Source organism: Sinocyclocheilus rhinocerous, unplaced genomic scaffold (genome assembly GCF_001515625.1).
Source record: "Sinocyclocheilus rhinocerous isolate Xijiao unplaced genomic scaffold, SAMN03320098_v1.1 scaffold4219, whole genome shotgun sequence".
Taxonomy (NCBI): domain Eukaryota; kingdom Metazoa; phylum Chordata; class Actinopteri; order Cypriniformes; family Cyprinidae; genus Sinocyclocheilus; species Sinocyclocheilus rhinocerous.
The window spans coordinates 240,898-248,937 of NW_015644620.1; the positions used below are offsets into that span (position 1 = coordinate 240,898).

Consider the following 8,040-nt stretch of genomic DNA (forward strand, 5'->3'; position numbering starts at 1 on the left):
ACACTTCCTGAATATATATATATATATATATATATATATATATATATATAAAACCTTTGTGTACAATGGTGCTCTTCCATAAGCGCCACCTACTGTCAGAGAGGGAATTAGCATTTTCATTTAGCCAGTCTGACATTTTTGTGTAGACCAGTTATATAATGCCTAATCATTTATTAGGCTGAAATGTGAGGTTTATCATTTTAAAACTTACATTAATGTATTATTTCAATGGTACAGTTTCATACAGTATAGAATGTTATAGACATTGGTGTTGTTATTTCAAAACAACTTTGCTACCAAAACATGTAGTTCAATTTTAATTTTCAACTGCTGATTACAATAAATTTTCAGAAGAAAAATTCCACATTCCCCCTTTTCGCCGGTCTGGAGTTTGCAGGTTAATTCACAAAGCACATATTTAGGTGAAATTTGTACAGTTAAAGTCTAGAACATCTGCAATATTATGTAACTAGATTATAGGACAAAAAGGGGTAAAAACCTGTTCAAGAATACAACTATATGGATAATACACAAGTCCTTCCACAAGTACTGTAAGTAAATGGAAAATTTCCATTTCTATTCAAGTTAAGCTGACATTGCAGCATTGTAAGAACAAATACTTGCCCTTCAACACACTTTAAACAGCTATGTTTAGTTTACTCACCAGCTCTCAGACTGTACAGAATAAACAGATGTATAATGATAAATCATAATTCAGTTCTCTTGACATTTAGGACATAAACAGTAGACATTTTCATCCATTTTGTTTGCACTGAGGGGCCTGGTTTCTAACAAAATTCAATTCAACATATTAACAATCATCAGTCATTATCAAATTGAGAGCAAATATCGACAAAAAGACAATTTGGAATAACAGTTGGTGTGTAATATGTTTATTGTTGGTTGAATAGAAAACAAAACAAAAAAATACATTTATTACAGGATCAAAAAAATACTTTTCACATAAACACAAAATTACACATTTCTAGCAGCTCACCTTCAATAATCCTTTAAAATCACTAATATTTCATGATGAGGATGAGGATGGTGAAGATTGAGGTTCAGAAAACAAGTGCTACAGTTGTGTAAAGTGAGAACAGTTGAAAAATAGAGAGAAACACAATCATGACTGATTTACTGACCTTTTATGGTAGTTTAGAATGAGAAATGACTGTTAATTGAAGCCCTATCGCCTGTATCAGGCTTTACAGCATGTGTTGCTATATAGTACATGTAAGCACCAGGTGGGACGGACACTCTCCAGACACAAAGCGTTTGACCCTTCCACCGTTTGACCCCTAAAGGTCAACTCTGTGTGTATGCATATATATGAGAAATGTACTTAAATGTAAGTACAGTTTTTGTTGTGTTGACAACTGTAAACAATATAATTGAGAAGCCTGGTGTAAATGTAGTTTAGAGTATTTTATGTGCAGGCACATGGTACATCAGAAAGGGCAGAGAGCGGTCTGAAGTATTGATCCGAAAGCTAAAGAGACCTTTACTATGTTTACGCACCAGTTCAACATTTACAGAAAAATAAAGTTGATTGCGTCCCCTAGATTAAATTCCTTCTGCAATATGCATGAACACAAGCAGATAAATAAAAGTATATTATCTGGCCTTTAAGTTAAACCGCATTTTAAAAAATAAAAAAAAGGCAGTGACGTGAGGTAAGAAAAAAGTAAATTCATTATTTTAGTAGGAAAGTGGTCATTGTGAAATAGTTTTTTACTCATGAAGTGAGGTTAGTCATTGAAACACATCGGAAAGAAGCTGAGTGGTTGGGCAAGGTTAAAAATAAAATAAAAATAGTTCTCAATTTAAGCCAAAAGAGTAAAATGCAAAGTCAAGTTATATATTCAGAGTGTAAATAGGGTGACTTTTGCACTGATGTTTAATCATTAAAAACAAAACCAGAATTAAAGACGAGAGAGACAGACAGACAAGCCACAGTCCCTACATACAAGTTTGGCTGGAACTGGACAAAATTATTAATGGAAGACATAAGCGGCGTGAATCAAACTGCAGGAGTCTGTATCTATGAAAACAAGAGCATCTGAAAAAGCATGAATTTCACTCAATTATTTTGACATTATGACATTTCCATAAATTAAGCATTTTCCCGCACAATTATTATTACTGTAATCCAAAAAAGTCAGGGTTTTTTTGCATTACAGTAATAATAATAGTACATTAATGTAATGTGAAAGCATGATAGTCATAGTTATGATATTCACTGCCTTTATGCAGATTTTAATAGATTTTAATGTTCTTGACTATATCACAATGCATATATATATATATATATATATATATATATATATACAGGGTGGGATTAGCCGGGGGTTTCCCCCACTCTGGTCTACGCATCTTCCCGATACGCGCTTTGAAGTCCCGATACGCGATCCGATTGGAGCACTTCGAATAATTTTGCAACGCAATGGTTTAACTGATTCGGAGTTTCAAAAAGCTCCGTTGATACTGTAAATGTTGTTTGCTCACTTTCCTATATAATTTATTCGTTGTTTGGATAACCTTTGAAATTAAATAATTAATCGGCCTAATGTTTTTATTAAATTGTGATCACGTTAAATAGCCTACAGTTTCAGTCGTATTAAAAACATTTCATGACATGACACACATTATCTGGTACTTCCCTAAAAAGACGGGTTTATGGTGTGCTTTGTTAACAGATTACACTAACATTAGGTTACTTTAAAGCCTTTCTCTGAAAAAAAAGTTTTCAAAATCATCCCTCCCTCTGCTTTTTTTCACAAATCGCACCCTGTGTATATATATATATATATAATATTTTAAAAATGCATTTTACGGTGAATGCAGTAGGCTAAGCACACGTGATGCGCCATTCCCGCATCCGCGCTGCGCATATGTCATACGCCTTCCGCCGGAACGGATCCGCGTATGATAGATAACGACACTTATCAGTATGAAACCATAAAACAGACGTCTGATGTATGCACGATTTCGTCTTTTTCCAATAAAGACATCAATTCATCTAAAACAAGCATCTTTAGTCACCACATAACACCATCACACAGTACTAGAATCTGAAGAGGTGTCTTGTGGTCTAGTTGCTTTTGTGTAAAAGCGCCGTCTCCTGGTTAAACCTGCAGGACGGGGTCGGTTGAGGCAGTTTGGTTAAGATCGTGACCATTTTTTTATTTTTTAAACAGGTCAACTAATGAGTTCTGAGGAAAATGTACCCGAAACAAGGTTAATTAGCTCATATGGACAGATTTCCATGACAACACGGACAGAAACTGGTGGTTAAAGGGCTTCAGAGAAATAGTTGACAAATAGACGGATGAAAGTGCAGAGAGAAACTACAGCTCTGTTCCAAATACTAGTGAGCTGCCTTGATGCCTAAATCAGTATCCTAACCTCACAAACGCAAATAGCAGTCAATTCACAATCGATTTCAATAGTTAGATGTCAGCATGTTGCTAAGCCAGCGACGTGATACTTTAATAAGCATGCACACACAAATGTAGGCTAAAATTGTCTATTTTTAATCAAACTGAATTATTTTTTAATGTATAATCAATATTTCTCTTGGCTGAATTGTTTCAGCTCATTAGTGTTTGGAAGAGACTGAGGAAAAGCTGCTCTCACTAAACACATGAGACATGTTAATGTAATCGACCGATACACAAAGAATAAACACAGCTTCAAATGTCACATAGTATTTGATTAATACTCATAAACATTGCCCACTTTGTGTAATACTACTATGTTGTTTTGCTTACAGCAATCAGTTCTTTCCATTCTTAAACAGAATCACAGATGTGACATTTTTATGGTGTTGTCATTCAGTTCAGATCGCACTTTGATTGTCTTCTTAAGTCCATTCAACTTGAATCCAAATGCCAGATGTTTTTTTTTCCAATATAACAAGACAACACATATAAGCACAATATAATTTCAATTGTGATCACGTTAAATAGCCTACAGTTTCAGTCGTATTAAAATCATTTTGTGACATGATACACATTATCTGGTACTTAAAGTATAAGTGTACTTAAAGAAAACTGATTCGGGCCGAATAGCAAAACAAACTTGTAGCCAATCAGCAATAAGTTCTTTGTCCCTCACACATATAAAAACACAGCTACCAGTCACAAATGGCACGACCAAAACTCTAAGAAAGGATGATCAATTGGATAAGGCTCATATAGCAGGGCCTGCTATATGAGCACCAATAATCACATGCTGATCAGAGAGACATAAACGACAGGATCCATGAATCTGCACAAACCACTGTAGGAGGCAAATCAATACAACAAAGTGCACCAGGGTCTAACACTTATCAGTATGAAACCATAAAACAGACATCTGAGGTATGCACGATTTCGTCTTTTTCCAATAAAGACATCAATTCATCTAAAACAAGTATCTTTAGTCACCACATAACACCATCACACAGTACTAGAATCTGAAGAGGTGTCTTGTGGTCTAGTTGCTTTTGTGTAAAAGCGCCGTCTCCTGGTTAAACCTGCAGGACGGGGTCGGTTGAGGCAGTTTGGTTAAGATCGTGACCATTTTTTTATTTTTTAAACAGGTCAACTAATGAGTTCTGAGGAAAATGTACCCGAAACAAGGTTAATTAGCTCATATGGACAGATTTCCATGACAACACGGACAGAAACTGGTGGTTAAAGGGCTTCAGATAAATAGTTGACAAATAGACGGATGAAAGTGCAGAGAGAAACTACAGCTCTGTTCCAAATACTAGTGAGCTGCCTTGATGCCTAAATCAGTATCCTAACCTCACAAACGCAAATAGCAGTCAATTCACAATCGATTTCAATAGTTAGATGTCAGCATGTTGCTAAGCCAGCGACGTGATACTCTAATAAGCATGCACACACAAATGTAGGCTAAAATTGTCTATTTTTAATCAAACTGAATTATTTTTTAATGTATAATCAATATTTCTCTTGGCTGAATTGTTTCAGCTCATTAGTGTTTGGAAGAGACTGAGGAAAAGCTGCTCTCACTAAACACATGAGACATGTTAATGTAATCGACCGATACAAAAAGAATAAACACAGCTTCAAATGTCACATAGTATTTGATTAATACTCATAAACATTGCCCACTTTGTGTAATACTACTATGTTGTTTTGCTTACAGCAATCAGTTCTTTCCATTCTTAAACAGAATCACAGATGTGACATTTTTATAGTGTCGTCATTCAGTTCAGATCGCGCTTTGATTGTCTTCGTAAGTCCATTCAACTCGATTTCAAATGCCAGATGTGTTTTTAATATAATAAACCAGACACAACACATATAACCAAAATATAATTTCTTTAAAAAATACAATAAATGGGAGTCAAATGTTGAAAAAAAGACATATATAGATTTTAAAAAATAGATGATGTAGTGATTTTGTCCTTGAGTGGATCTCAGGAAAATTGTCAAGAAATATCTAGGTCATATTTTACCCCCAAAATAAGAAATGATATTTTGCATAAATGGTGGACTGAAATAAAAGATGTAGGATTTACTTTAAAACAATTTTCACTCAGAAATTACTAGTAAATTTCACAAATAATACTTTGCAACAAGTACCAAAATGAATTAATTGTGAAATGAAGACTGAAATAATATTTTCTTGTAAAAACGTCTCCAATAATCTCCAATAAAGTTTAATTTACAGCTTTGATTTTTTTTTTTTTACATTGTGGTATTTTATACTGATTTATGTGTCTGGATTTGATTACTTTACTGTATTGTGATGATGAACAAGATTGTTTTCGCATTATATAATTCAAATGTCACATAGTATTTGATTAATACTCATAAACATTGCCCACTTTGTGTAATACTACTATGTTGTTTTGCTTACAGCAATCAGTTCTTTCCATTCTTAAACAGAATCACAGATGTGACATTTTTATGGTGTTGTCATTCAGTTCAGATCGCACTTTGATTGTCTTCTTAAGTCCATTCAACTTGAATCCAAATGCCAGATGTTTTTTTTTTCCAATATAACAAGACAACACATATAAGCACAATATAATTTCTTTAAAAAAAAAATACAATAAACGGGAGTCAAATGTGGAAAAGAGACACATGTAGATTTTTAAAAATAGAAAATGTAGTGATTTTGTCCTTGAATGGATCTCAGGAAAATTGTTAAGAAATATATGGGTCATATTTTACCCCAAAAATAAGACATTATGTTTTGCATAAAGGGTGAATTGAAATAAACTGGTGTAGGATTTACTTTAAAACAATTTCACTCAGAAATTGCTGGCAAATTTCACAAATAATTGCAAAGAAGCAACAAGCAACACAATAAATTAAATGTGAAATTAAGTGACTGAAATAATATTTTCTTGTAAATCTACTCCAATAATCTACAATAAAGTTTTATTTTATACAGATGTATGTATTCAGATTTGATTTCTTTAATTAAAGTATTTTGATGATGAACAAGATTGTTTTCGCATTCTATAAATTTGGTGGAAATGTGCTTAATTGTTCAAATAAAATCTTCATGCAAAATATAATTTCTATTTATTTTCCTTTGGCATTTTTTTTCATTAGATTCACCCCCTTTATGAATATTGATCCTTTAGTTTTCATCTGGCTCAATGGTCATGGCACAGTTTGTGAACTCCTTACTGCATAGCTGATTACTGAACTCAATTTAGCAGATATCATTAAGGACAGAGGATTAGCTTTAAAAAAATTTCATAAAAATGATTCCTCATTTAGTTTTCATTTCTACATAATTCCCTGCGATACACAGCTGCGGTACGATATGATAAGAAAATCACGGCTGAGGTTATCGAAGTCGGTAGCAGAAAGCACACTAAGAAAGACGGATTTGTCTCATAAAAGTTTCCGAAATCAAATTTTAATTTTAATTTTTTTTTAAATCGTATTATGAAAACATCTAAAGCTTACAAATCTGATTTGCATAATCTAGACAATAAACTATAAAGTAGGGCTGCACGATAAATCGAAATGGAATCGAGATCACGATTCGATTCTGCTCCATCTGAAAACACGTGATGATGATTTCCTGCTGATTACAGAACCGACTTTACTAACAAAATGCGCATGACAATCGTATTCGATTAATCGTGCAGCCCTACTATAAAGCTAAATGAAAACAGCACTTTTCTCGGTGCTGGAAATGCTACTCTCTCACATCAAATTAATGTTTCCTTTATAAAGGTGCTAAAGCATTTGCTGTCCTAATTTAACTGACATCTCCTGCACTACCTGAGCTAACCGTTCAGATTCTCGTGAGAAATGCAAGCAGGAGGTGATTTCAGCCCAAATCTGCATGCGGAAGTTTTTCAATCACTCGGGAGCCGGTAGAAACGGCAGTGTGGGCCACTGGAGGAGGGTTTGGGTTCTTGATGGATGATCACGTCTCCTCTCCAGAACAGCAAACAAGCAGGAGGGAAAGCCTTGAGACCTCGACTTTGATTAGAGCCAAGCACAGAGGAAATACATCACACACCATCTTGACACACACTCACGTACACACGCCACAAGCAGTGCTGGTGAGATGCATCCCTGCAGAAAGACAAGAAACAACAGACGTCACACACTCCGCTGGTTTGCCAGTTTTTCATGTCAGACATCAAATAATAAGCTTGAGTAACCCTTCATCTATACTAGATGACAGAAATGTTATCCTCGATGTCCACAGTCAGGGTCCAAAATTAACCTTTTTTGCGAAAGAAAAGAGAAAATCACAAGCCATAAAAATTTCTAAGCATGCATGAAACTATATTTAGCATTTTTTTGTCTAACCAAAACAGCTCGGCTACCAACAGTCTTTAAAATACCCTCTTTTATGTTCCACAAAAGAAAGTCATTTGAAATGACATGAGTGTGAGTAAATGATGATAGAATTTTCATTTTTGGGTGAACTATCCTTTTAGTGTTTGTTTGTTTGGAAATATGTTGAAATATGTTTTTAATGAAATGATACTATATACAGTATATATATATATATATATATATATATATATAGCAAATATATAGCAAA

General features: G+C 34.1%; 1 protein-coding gene across 1 annotated transcript in view; it reads right to left on the reverse strand.

Annotated features, from left to right (window-relative positions):
- Nucleotides 1-7,071: 7,071 nt before the first annotated feature.
- The window catches only part of LOC107758472 (monocarboxylate transporter 8-like), a 43,252-nt gene continuing 42,283 nt past the window's right edge, over nt 7,072-8,040 (reverse strand). Inside the window, exon 7 of the mRNA XM_016576203.1 lies at nt 7,072-7,562. The gene's annotated coding sequence lies outside the window, so the exon portion shown is untranslated. The remainder of the gene's footprint in view (nt 7,563-8,040) is intronic.